This window comes from Caretta caretta, chromosome 9, assembly GCF_965140235.1.
Source record: "Caretta caretta isolate rCarCar2 chromosome 9, rCarCar1.hap1, whole genome shotgun sequence".
Classification (NCBI taxonomy): domain Eukaryota; kingdom Metazoa; phylum Chordata; order Testudines; family Cheloniidae; genus Caretta; species Caretta caretta.
The window spans coordinates 49,137,321-49,150,889 of NC_134214.1; the positions used below are offsets into that span (position 1 = coordinate 49,137,321).

The window sequence follows — 13,569 nt, forward strand, 5'->3', positions numbered from 1 at the left end:
ACCGACAGGGTCTTGTGGAGTTTGCTGGTGAGGCGGACAGACTGCTGTGGCAGAGAACTGACGCACCATTTAAGCTCCAGCAACACTCTCCCTTGTTGAGGCAGAGTGATATCATGGTGGCTTATGGTTCCGTGTGCCCTGTGGAGAGCATCACATACACACACACCACACAAAGCTGAGGAAAATAGAGTGAAATTTATTGGGAGTTAATTTAGACAGAAAAATGTAAATGAAAAGTGGAAGTTGTTTAAGAAGAATTTATTGGATTGTGGCTTTTTGACAATCATTAAAGACGACTCCTTTGGTTAAAAGTCAGTCATGCTTAAGAGAAGTGAAGAGAGCAATTAGAAAATTATATAAAAACAAAAGTTTAAAAAAAGGGGGGAGGTGGATAGGAATAAGTAGAAATTAGAAGTTATGAAGTACAGAAAATTGACCAGGGAAGCTGCTGAAGACACAGGGGAAAAATCCATGGCTGGTATGGTTAAGGACAAGGATTTTAAGTATATCTGGAAAAGAAATCCTGGCGATAATGTAGGCTGGGGTGGGCAAACTACAGCCCAGGGGCCGCGTCCAGCCCTCCAGATGTTTTAGTCCGGCCCTCGAGCTCTCTCTGGGGCTTGCCCTGCTCTAGCCAGGGAGCAGGGTCAGGGGCTTGCCCAACTCCGCGTGGCTCCCGGAAGCAGCAGCATGTTCCCCCTCTGGCTCCTACGTGTAGGAGCAGCCAGGGGGCTCCACACACTGTCCCTGCCCCAAGCGCTGCCCCCGCAGCTCCCATTGGCCAGGAACCACGGCCAATGGGAGCTGCGGGGAAGCGCCTGCAGATAGGGCAGCGCACAGAGTCGCTTGGCTGCGCCTCTGCTTAGGAGCCGGAGCAGGGACATGCTGCTGCTTCTGGGAGCTGCTTGAGGTAAGCGCTGCCTGGAGCCTGCACCCCTGACATCCCTCCTGCATCCCAACCCCTTGCCCCAGCCCTGATCCCCCTCCCGCCCTCCAAACCCTTCAGTCCCAGCCTGGAGCACCCTCCTGAACCCCCAACCTCTCATCCCTAGCCCCACCCCAGAGCCTGCAGCTGGACCCTTCCCCCCCATCACCCCAACCCCTGCCCCAGTCCGGAGTCCCCTCTCGCACCCTGAACTCCTTATTTCTGGCCCCACCCTAGAGCCCGCACCCCCAGCCGGAGCCCTCACCCCCTCTTACACCCCAACCCCCAGTTTTGTGAGCATTCATGGCCCACCATACAATTTCCATACCCAGATGTGGCCTTCAGGCCAAAAAGTTTGCCAACCCCTGATATAGGCCCATTACTAAGTGGAGATAGTAAAATTGTTGTTGATGCAGAAAAGGTAAGTTCAAGAGAAGTTTTTTGTTGTTGTTCTAATTTTGGAAAGAAGTAGTATGATAAACTCCTGTCACGTGAGGTTATCAAGTGCTTTCCAGGCCATCAGTAATTGAGGATGTTAAACTGTGTTGACTGGCATGAACTTATTTAATCAGCAGATCTGGATAGCTTGTACCCCAGAGTCCTGAGAGTTAATTTTTGATAAATATTGGAATACTGGGGAAATTCCAGAAGAGTGCTAATGTTGTGCCAGTATTCAAAAAGGACAATTGGGATGACCTGAATAATTATAATACAGTTAGCCTAACATCAATCCCTTGCAAAATAATGGAAAAATGAATCCCAGATCAGTAAAGAATTGAAAAATGGGAATATAATTAATGCTAATCTGCATAGTTTTATGGAAAATGGGTTTTATGAGGAAAAAAGTCATGTTTTTGTTTGACATTTAAAAATTTGGTTGATAAAGGTAACTGCATAGATAGAATATGCTTAAACTTTTGTAATACATTTGACATTCTGATATAAATAAAGACATTACGTGGATTAAGGAATGGCTAAATGACCTCTCAAAAAGTAGTTATCATTAAAGAATCATCATAATCATCAAATGGAGGTGTTGCTAGTGGGGTCTCTGCACAGGTTTGGTTCTAGGCTATTCAACATTCTAATCAATGATCTCATCAGATTTGCAAATGACACAACTTTGGCAGAGTGGTAAAGAAAGATGAAGACACAGCTGTCGTACAGAACTATTTAGATCACTGAGTAAGGTGGGCCCATTTAAATAAAATAGAGCCAAATGCAAGATAAGGAATGTAGGCCATTCCTACACAATGGGGGACTATTCTAGAAAGCAGTGACTCAAAAGGATATAGGGGTCATAGTGGACAATGTGAGCTCTCAGTGGGATGGTGTGGCAAAAAGGAATAATGCTATCCTTGGATGTACAAAGAATGGAGTGGAGAATAGTAGAAAGGTGATTTTTACCTCTGTACATGGCACTGAGACCAGTACTAGAATACTAAGTCTAGTTCTGATGTCCACATTTCAAAAAGGGTATTGATAAATTGGAGAGAGTTCAGAAAAGAGCTACAAAAATTAGTTGAGTGTTGTAAAAAAATGTGTTTTAGTGAAAGACTTAGAGATCTTTTATTTGTTTAGTTTATTGAAAAGAAGATTGAGAAGTGGCTTGATTACAGTTTGTAATTATATTCACAGCGAGAAAATACCAGGTAATAAAGGGCATTTTAACCTAGTGGAGAAAGGCATAACAAGAACAAATAGCTGGATGTTAAAACTAGACGTTCAAATGAGAAATGAAGCACACATTTTTAAGTGAGGATGATTTATCCATCAGAACAAACTCCCTAGGGAAGTGGTGAATTCTCCATCCCTGGAGATATCCAGATCAAGACCGGATGCCTTTCAGGAAAATACATCTTACTCAAACACAAGTTATTTGACTTCCTACAGGAGTAACTGGGTATTCTTCTTTGAGTGGCTCTGCATATTCCCACTTCTGGGTACTGCGACACGTTGTGGTGGCTTACGTCAGAATCTTCTTCTAACAGTGTAAACTAGAGCATTCGTGCTCTCCCGTCCCCACCCCCGTCCTTCCCCCTAGTGACCCTAACTTTGTGAGGGAGAGGCTATGTAGGGGGCAGAGCACTCTCACTACCTCAGTTCTTTCCAGCTGTATGCCTATGCAGATGTAGTTTGCTCTGGTGTCTTCAGAGTCAGTTTTTTTTTCTTTCTTAGAAATAGTCACTGTTAGCTCTTTCAATATACTTAGTGTTTTCCTGGTACTGGGTTATGTAGGAACTGAAGAAACGGAGGAAGCTACGCTTCAAGAAGTGTACTTCCTGCCCAGCTGTCGTCCTGGCATCTAGTGACTATGTGCAGTGCATCAAGAGGGGGAAGTGCCTACTGGATGTTCAGTTTGCTGGACTTTTACTCCCAGAGTCCACAAGGGTAGGATGTCTATTTTTCAGCTCTTCCTTCTGAAGGAAACTCTTGAGGCTATACCCTCTGGATCCAGTCAGGCCTTGCATTTTAGGTCTAAGAGGCCAGTCTCTGCCCCGTAGCTACCAGCACCATGTTACTGAAGGATTTCAAGAAGCTGAAAGGTCAGAGTCTGTTCCTGAGGCTCCCTCAGTCAAGCAACTGAAGCTATAGGTGGCTGGATCTGACTGCCCTGAAGCCAGAAGAGAGGTTGAGTCAGTTTGGCCACGCACACCGGTGCTGTATCTACGAGCTGCAGGACCAGATTCAGGAAGATGGAATCGATCAGTGTGTCAGAATCTGGGCCCTCAGCACCTTAAGTTCCATCTGTTGCAGCTCTAAAGAAAGAGGCAAAGATAGAGACAAAACAGCTGCTGTTAGTGCTGCTGGTTCCCATGCATCAGAACTATTGGATACATCTGATTCTGACAAGGCTGGTACGTTTCTGAAGTGGAGATCCTTTCCACCCCATCTCCAGTAACAAGAAATGATTCGTGTATAACATTGGATCCAATGTTGTCTACCTCTTTGGAGCTGTTGGTGGTCCTGGCAACATCCTGCGTTCCTGAAAGCTCTGTCACTGTGGCTGCCCAAGTTCTCCTTGCAGCTCCGGTTCATTCATCAGATCCAGGTGTGAACCACAGGGTTTCAAGGAGGCATATTTCCACGGTTCCAAGACCATCTTTTTCATCCTGTTTAGAAGAGGCCAGAAGCCTCTGTTTTTTCACAGGACTACCCCATCCATCCTTCCTTCTAGGACCCCTACAGGGTCCCCTCAAAGAGCTGGATCTCCGTACTTACCTCTGGATCCACTATTATTCCTGGTGACAGGTTTCAGAAGGGTAGCCGTGTTTGTCTGTATCAGTAAAATAAATGGACACAGATCAGACATCAAGAATTGTAACATTCAAAAACCAGTAGGAGAACACTTCAATCTCCCTGGACACTCAATAACAGGCTTCAGAGTAACAGCCGTGTTAGTCTGTATTTGCTCACGAAAGCTTATGCTCAAATAAATTGGTTAGTCTCTAAGGTGCCACAAGTACTCCTTTTCTTTTTGCGAATAACAGGCTTAAAAGTCGCCATTCTTCAACAAAAGCAGACTTCAACGAGAAACTGTAGAACTGGAATTAATTTACAAACTTGACACCATCAGATTAGGCTTGAATAAAGACTGGGAGTGGCTGGGTCACTACAAAAACTAATTTTCCCTCTGATACTCGCACCTTCTTGTCAACTGTTGGGAATGGACCACATCTACCCTAATTGAACTGGCCTTGTTAGCACTGACCCCCGACTTGGTAAGGCAACTCCTGTCTTTTCATGTGCTGTATATTTATACCTGCTACTGTATTTTCCTCTCCATGTATCTGATGAAGTGGGTTATGTCCCATGAAAGCTTATGCCCAAATAAATTTGTTCGTCTTTAAGGTGCCACAAGGACTCCTTGTTGTTGTTATTCCTGGTGCATTCTGTCTCATCCAGACCCAGATTCTTACTAGGAGAAAGATAGAGGAAGAATGCAGAGACCTGTTGCTCTGTTCGTACCAGCCTATGCTCTGCATCCTGTAGGCATGTTCTTAAACTACAGTTACTGGGGAGACTGGCAATCCCCTGGAGCCTGTGGCCTTACTGGAGGCCACCTTAGGAATTTTTCAGTTATCCTCTGTGTGGCTGGAGAGGTAATGCCAGATCCTTTATACAGGAAACAATCCAGCGATCCCACAGATACAACTCCTATGGATCTGTCAGCAATACAGATAACTGTGCCTGAAATGCTGTCTGAGGAAGAAGTTATCTCCTGCTCAAAAAGAGGAGCTGTTTGGAAATGGACTATGAATCCGATTTATCAGTGGATGAATAAGTGGGGCTGTCTCCAGCCTCCTCTCCTTCTGTGAACGCTACTAAGTTCCACTGTTTGGTGGATCATATTGTTGATATATTGTATAGTCAATTACTTGACCACACTTTGGTTTAATATAGTCAAGGGACCAAAAAATCCATGTCAGTCAGATTTATTGCTATAATCCAATAATAATACTGGAAAAAGGTTCTGTATGATACCAGTCTCTGGGAAGCCATCTCGTGCAGCATTGTTACATTACCTTACACAGAAGTTGTGCTCCCAAAATTACATCCCTAATACCATCTTTTATCCCCTATCTGTTTACCACTAAACGGTGGTATGTATATCATCTGAAACTAGATTTAACCAATCAGCTTTCTACCTTGTTTTTCAGGTACCATGATGCATGTGCTCAAAACAAAGAGAGACATTCCAGGTACCAAAGGGCATGACAGCATCTCTGAGGTCTGTACTAGGGTCGAACAATCATGTCATGGCCTCTTTCTTTGGGACACTTCAGTACTGGCCTCAGAGAGTAACTCCCTTCCTGTTATGATAAAGCACTCATCTGTCTTGCTGGTCTTGACTTAAGCCAAAACTTTCTTCAGTGAATGCAAGGGGATACTTAGCATAAGTGGGCAGGGTTATATAAAAAGCATAGGCCAATTTAAGCTATATTACTGCTATTATGTTACTATTATGTGCTTAATCCATACTGACGTGTGGTGTGGATAATATGTTTATCTAATGTAATATATATCTATATCTAAATATGCTAGCCTAGTGTATATTAGTCAACAGTATGGTGTCCACTTTTAATCTTCTTTCAGTGCCTGTGAAAGATACTTTTCACGTGGTGTTCGATATCCTTGGTGCTACTTACAGTAGAATATCCTAACTACTTTTCGATAATTTTGCTACAGACAGCTGAATTTGTGTGAGTGATGTCTGCCTCTTCTGAGAAAGACGACAAGTTGCATCAGATGCCCTCTGAGGGTTTCCCTTCTTTCATATCCACCCTATTCCTAATTCAGTTGTGGAGGCTACTGCCAGTAACAGGGAAATATCTGAACAATCATACTCCATCCTAACTGATAAAAATGAGAAGAGGCCTGATTCGTTGGAGAGGAAGGTATTCTCTTCATTGTCCCTCAGTGTTGTATGGCAAATTATCAGGCAGTTATGGCCTGCTACCAATTCCATTTATGGGAAAAGATGACATTATTTTTACAGGATTTACTTGACCAAAGGAGATTGGTGAATCCCATATTAATGGAAGGCCAAAACGTAGCCAAGTGTTCCCTTAGGGCCTTTTTTGAGACTTCGGACTCTGCTGTCAGAATGTTGGTATCTGCTCTGAGCATCAGGAGGCATGGCTGGTTTGTTCTTCCTCCCTAGCTCTAGACACACAAATTAAGTTGAAGGACCTTCCCTTTGAAGGGGAGGGTCTTTTCAGTGTGAAGACAGACAAGTTACTGGAAATATTAAAGGAAGTGAAATGGATAGCCACTGTTTGGGTTTGATTTCCTCTGCTAGGAGACCCTCTATTTTTCTGGTATCAGAGACAGCCCTACCTCCCAGTCTTGGTCTTACTTTTAATCAGGTTAGAGACTTCAACAATACCAGCAGCCTACATCCTTCTAGAGTCGTCATAGTAAGAGGCTTTTCAGACTGAGATCTAAGTCTAAAGAACCTGCATCCTTAGCAGCATCTTAGCCATGGAAAACAAGCCTCAGTTTTGATAAGGTAATTGGCTCATTCCCAGCTCTCAATGAGCTCCAACCTGCCCTTCTTTGCAGAGGGGCTAGCTCACTTTATCAACACATGAAGATTAATTATGTCACATCAGTGGGTTCTAAAGATTGTAGAAAGGGGCTATGCCATACAATTTGAAAGATTATCTCCCACACAATCTCCTCTATCCTTCTCTCTCCAGCAATCCCTCTCATGATGGTATTCTTCTTGCAGAAGTAGAAAAATTGCTTCTAATAGGAGTGGTTGTGAGGATCCTCGAATACCCAAGAATCATAGCTTTTATTCTCATTACTTTCTGGTGCAGGAGGAGGACAGGGGACTTTGTCTGATTCTAGACTTATCGGAATTGAACAAGTACATTTGGAAGGTCCATTTCCACATGTTGACTTTGACCTCCATAATCCCTTAGTTGTTGCTCATGGATTAGTTCGTGACTCTCTATTTAAGTGATGCATTTTTCATATATTGATTCATCACATCCATCACAAGTACCTCTGTTTTTAGTGGCCAGATGGCATTTCCGGTACAAGATGCTTCCATTTGGCCTCTCCATTGTGCCCAGAGTTTTCACAAAATGCCTCTTTGTGGAAGCCTCTCATTTGAGAAATCAGAGTATTTTTGTTTACCTTTATTTGGATGATTGGTTACTAATGCCTGCTGTCTTTGAGGAATTGTTAAGCCATATTGTTTTTACAGCCAGATCTCTGGCACCTTCTGAACTGCCCAAAGTCAATTCTCTGTCCTACTCAGAGGATTTCCTTTATAGGCTCCATACTGTACTCTGTGAAAGGGAGAACTTTTCTATCAGAGGACTAATTTCTCAAAATGAGCTAGTTTCTATTTAAAATTCAACATTGTTGCTGCTCAGAGTAAAACCCTTTTTGGGTCTTATGGCAGCCACTACTTAACATGACTCCATTTGCTCGACTAAGAATGAGAAATATGCAGCACTGGATATGTCGGGTCTATGCACCAAGTCAGGACAGCCTCCATACGTTGATCACCATACCTCAGATCATCGTAGCCTCCCTAAAACGGTGGTCAGTCAGAACGAATTTGTTTAGGGGTATGTGCGGTTCAGTCCCCCAGACCTATCGCCAATGGTGATGTCAGATGCATCAAGCAAGGGCTGGGGAGCCCTTCTGAATCAGTTGACAGTTCAAAGGCAGTAGTCTTAGCAGGAGACAGCCCTGCATATCAGTGTGTTGGAATGAGAGCAGTTTGGTTAGCGCTCGAATCATTTCTTCCTCTCCTACAAGGGAGAGTGGTGCAAGTGGTGACACACTGCCAATATATTGTCTATTACAATAGACAACAAGACAAGCAGGGTAGAGGGTGATCACTCCACTTTCCTGTGTGCACAGGCTATCAGTCTATGGGATTGGTGTATCCTTCATGATGATTATCCTGTGGCCCTGCATCTGACAGGGAAAACAATGTAGTTGGAGACTGTCTCAGCAGAGACTGCTCTCAGTTGCACGAATGGTCCCTAAAGGATTAATTGATTCAGACCATAGTCTCCAGCTGGGTTGACCAGAGGTGGACCTGTTTGCAGCAAGGTCCAACAAAAATTGTTCTCTTCTGTTCCAGTGTTGGGAGGGACTGTCTGTCTCTATCAGATACTTTCCTTCTACACTGGGGAAAGGGCTGGATGTATGCCTTTTCTCCCTTTCCATTCATCCAGGAGCTACACCAGGACAAGATGATTCTCGTTGTCCCGGATTGGCCATGTCAACAGCAGTTTACCGGTCTTCTGCAACTATCTGGCAGAATCTTTATGCATCTTCCTCTGTCTCCAGACTTCTTGTCTCAGCAGGAGGGCAAAATCTGGACCCAAAGTCTCTTCACTTGATGGAGTGGGTGATAGGACGTTAGGTTTGTCTGGTCTTGAGTAGTCATGTTCTTCCCCTGTGCAGGGTGTACTAGTTATCTCCAGAAAACAGTCCACTAGAAGCTGTTACCATTTAAAGTGGACCAGATTTCAAGCATGGATGAAGGGAAAACCTGATTCTCCTGTATCTGCTTCCATTCCTTGTGCTCTGGGATACTTAACTCTTGAGACTTTAAGTATATTTTCCAACTCATCATTAAAAGTTCATTTGGCAGCTCTCTCAGTATATTATACTTTAACTGATGGAAGATCGCTGTTTTGTTCATTGTTCAGTCAAATGTTTATCAAATGTATATTCCCCTTTTAGAGATCCTGTCCCTTCCTGGATCTCAATTTGGTGTTGGCCAGGTGGGTAAAATTACTTGTTGAACTGGCTGAGTGTTTTACCGTTCATCAAGATGGATTTCATTTTCAGCATTATGTCAATCAGGAGAGTGAATGAATGGAATGTTTTTGTGGTTGATTCGTCTTTCACTTCTTTTTGTAAAGACAAGGTAGTTCTCAGGTTCTGATCCCAGGTTCTTACCTATGGCGGTGACTGATTTTCACATGGAGCAGACAGTGAATTTGCCAGTTTTCTTCCCTCACTTTAATAAGGGGGAATCTGGTCTACACGGTCTGGATGGCAGAAGGACACCCGTTTACTATTTAGATAGAACTTGGGAACTTTTGTAAATTGTCGACACTGTTCGTGTGTCTCACTAAAAATTGACAGGTTTCAGAGGAACAGCCGTGTTAGTCTGTATTCGCAAAAAGAAAAGGAGTACTTGTGGCACCTTAGAGACTAACCAATTTATTTGAGCATGAGCTTTCGTGAGCTACAGCTCACTTCATCAGATGTATACCGTGGAAACTGCAGCAGACTTTATATACACACAGAGAATATGAAACAATACCTCCTCCCACCCCACTGTCCTGCTGGTAATAGCCCATCTAAAGTGATCAACAGGTGGGCCATTTCCAGCACAAATCCAGGTTTTCTCACCCTCCACCCCCCCACACAAATTCACTCTCCTGCTGGTGCTAGCCCATCCAAAGTGACAACTCTTTACATAATCAAATCGGGCTATTTCCTGCATAAATCCAGGTTTTCTCACATCCCCCCCCCCACCCCCATACACATACAAATTCACTCTCCTGCTGGTAATAGCTCATCTAAAAAATTGAGTGGATTATATGGTTTCTTCCCAGACTGCATTTTGATGGATTAAACAATATATTGCTGAATGTTACATGCTAGCAAAAGTTCCTGTACCTGCTTTGGTTCAACCATATTCCAGTTGAGCTTGTGGCTACTTCCTTTGATTGTCTTAGGCATGTACCAATTGCTGAAATTTGCAGAGCTGCAACTTGGACTTCAGTGCACATTTTCACTAAAGCACAGTGGTTTGGACCTGGCCTCTCAGACAGATGATGGTTTTGGTAAAGTGGTGCTGCATCCCCTATTCAATTAGGACTCTGTTCCTGCCTTCAGGTCAGTTTTCAGCACTGCTTAGCAGGCTATCCTGTAAGTGGAAATATGCAGAGCCATTCGAAGAAGTGAAGGTATCTTTCTTGTAACTAACAAATTTATTTGAGCATAAGCTTTCGTGAGCTACAGCTCACTACAGTGCCACAAGCACTCCTTTTCTTTTTGAGAATACAGACTAACATGGCTGCTACTCTGAAACCTTTCTTGTAACTGCGTTTCTTCAAGATGGCTCTGCATACATACACTTTCCATCTGCCTTCCTCTGTCCGGGTCTTTGTTCGGTGTATCTGGCTTTGCAGTGGAAGGAACTGAGGTGGGAAGGGTCCTCTCTATAGTCTTAGTGAAATTTAGGGGAGGGGTGGGGGATGCGAGAGTGAGTTAGCTACCATTGCTATAAGACTGTTCTGCAGCAAGGCACCACAAAGTGGCTCATTAGCCAGAGGTGTGACTAAGAGCCAGCTTGAAGAACTTCAATTTAAACCTCATAAATTCTTTGGCCTATGTTGGGAGGTGAGTCTAGGTGATTTAATGGTCCCTTCTGGCCTTAAATATTTTTTTAACTTGACAAACATTTTGCAGAATTATAGCCTCCCCTACTATACAGTTATGGGACTGCAGTGATGGGAAGCTCTGCTAGATAACATGGAATTTGCTATTGAATTAGTCACATTATGTGCAGCTTTTCTTCTATGTAATAGATTTTGAATTTATATTTATTGCTTTAACAACTAGAAGACAAAACCAGAAAAAAGTCTAATCTACCTCACTGTTGAGAAAAGCAAGAGGGAAATTTAACAAACCCGTATATAAATGGGAGAAAGCTATGGTTTAGGAAATTTCTTTTTACTCTTAATATAAGAGGTGGATTTTTAGGGTCCCCAGAACCCAGGAAATTAGTGTCAGTACCTATAAAGAAGATTAGCATATGTCTGGCTATGTTCTGTTGGCTGCTCCCGGCCTTTCAACCATCGTGGGAACTTTCTGAAGATGATCTGTGTATTGCATGTCCTTGCAGGAAGGGTTTTTCTCTAAAAATACTTGATCACACTAGAAATCCCCTTTTCTTCACAGGCTTTTCTTTTGTGTGTCAAAGATTCAGTTGGTGTCCCTCAATTAATTCCCTGTGATTCAGTGAATTCTCTGACTTCGTTATGCTTTTGGGTAATTGTCTGCAAAAACCCTGTAGAACATGTAATTGGATTTGTTTGTATAACTCTTATGCAGAAATATTGCTCCATGACCTTTTACGATTGAGAGAGAGAATATTTTTCCTCACCTTGGAAAAATCTGTGACTGCTGAAAGTTTTTTATGTCACCCTACATTCCTTATTTTGCTGTTTTAAAAAGTAGTGCTGATTAGTGATACCTAAATATAGTAGAGGATGAGTTAAGTGCACAGGTTCCAACTCTTAATAGGGCTTATATGGCATCAAGAAGTTCATATAATACTTTCAAAACTAACTGCTTGGCCTTTCTCGCTCTTAAAATTGCATCCAGATGTGGCTCTCTAAACATGGCAGTGGCTTCACATGCTGATGTCTGAGGAGTGAAGAGGATGTGTTAAATCAGATGATGGTAGTGATTTTGGCTGTTGTCCCATCCGTGAAGATCATGTCGTTGAACTTCATGTTGCTTTCAAGCCATTGTAGGGCTTTGTTTGTTGCAACTGTTAGTACTTACTGACCTCCTGAAACAAAGCGCAATGCGTATTAAAAGAATATTCATTCTGTTACAGTTTTTACATTATTATATTGTACATCATACTTTTTCATACATTTAATTTCAGTACGTGTGCTTTATTTTATTACATTCAACGTCACTGTGTCTTTCTGTAGCGCCAGTTCACATTTCTGGGGGTTATGCCCACCTCAAACTTCCTCCGTATGTTCATTGATCTTAGGTGAAGCTCACAATCCTCTTTGAAATCACTTCTCTTTTTGAATATCACTTCAAGATAAAGAAAAAGGACAAAACTAGATGCAAACTGCCTTGATATAATACCATTTCTCTGTATTCACCATATGCATTTCCTTGGAGATCTCCTCTTATCCGTTGCACGAAGGTCCAGTGACAAATATCTCAAAGGACTGGAACAAGAAATTTGGATGCCTATCCCAGCAAGTAGTGTGTTCCTCTGTGTAGCATCTCCTAGAGAATAATGCTAAACTTTCAACTAATCTTGACCAAGTTACAACTGATAAAATTCCTCATCTTTTCATGAAATTTGGTATACAGCTCTATTTAAGTAATCTTTTAAACAGCTTGTGAGCCAAGAGCCACCAATTAGTGGTCAAGCCTTGCTACTCCCAATCGTTCCAACAGTGTTATAAGGCTGCTTGACTCACAGGTGGGGGACAAAGTCAGTTTCTTGGCAGACCAGCTGGTATTCCATCGTGAACTAACTGCAGCATGTCAAGATGGAGCAGTGACAGATCATCCGATGAGACATGAAGGCTCTTCAGTTCCTTAGCAAAGACAGCATAATCATGAAATTTATGGAAACAAGACATCGGAAGGGTGATGTTGAGGAAGGTGCCAAAGTAATACTTCACCAGAAATGTCCCAGAGATGACAGGCAGTGATTTGAAGTAAAAGTTCTCAAGATAGGAGGTACTGTAATTTGAACCACTATTCTCTGTGTTGTGTTCCACATGCTTGCTTCTGGAGCATGATGGAATACTACAAATGTTCCACCATTTATTAACAACTAAGTTTCACCATTTCTCTTCCTAGATTTCCTCCTCTTTCAAGAGCATTGGAGATGTTGTGATGACTTTGAGATGGGACAAAAAAGTCAAAAGAAAGCAAAGTAAAATGAAAATATAGCTGAGAGAATAGAACAAAATCAGGGCCATTGTTGGAAACCCAGTCCAGGAAATCTTGGAGTGCTGGAAGAGGAGAAAATGTATCATGAACACAGGGGATGGAAGTCTGAGGGTAAGACCTGGATATTGGCCTTAGTACAGTTACAATGTATATTTCCTCATGTAGTCTCATTGCTTTAGCTAATTTCTTGATGTTGATCTATTTTGAGACCAGAACATTGTTGCAGTTTTAGTTGTATACAGATTAAAATTGCCTCATTCAAGTCTGTGTTTGTTGGGTGGGTTTAATCAGGTCCAAGAACGCTCCTCACAAGTTGTAAAAGTGAAGGAAAATGTGAGCTATTCGTCTGCCTTGCTGAGTTGCCCTGTCCATCAACTAACCTGTACTTTGTACAGCAATTGTGTTGTCTTGTATTTTTGTGTCCTCATTCTGTA

General features: G+C 42.6%; 1 protein-coding gene across 10 annotated transcripts in view; it reads left to right on the plus strand.

Annotated features, from left to right (window-relative positions):
* Window positions 1-13,569, plus strand: part of ARMC8 (armadillo repeat containing 8) — a 184,486-nt gene that overhangs the window by 31,003 nt on the left and 139,914 nt on the right. For 2 of the 10 annotated variants that reach the window (XM_048862932.2, XM_048862935.2), the window contains exon 3: window positions 13,043-13,246. The exons of 7 other annotated variants lie outside the window; for them this stretch is intronic. The gene's annotated coding sequence lies outside the window, so the exon portion shown is untranslated. Of the gene's footprint in view, window positions 1-12,903; window positions 12,920-13,042; window positions 13,247-13,569 lie in introns of those variants that run through there. One more of the 10 variants, XM_048862933.2, reaches the window with a different exon arrangement.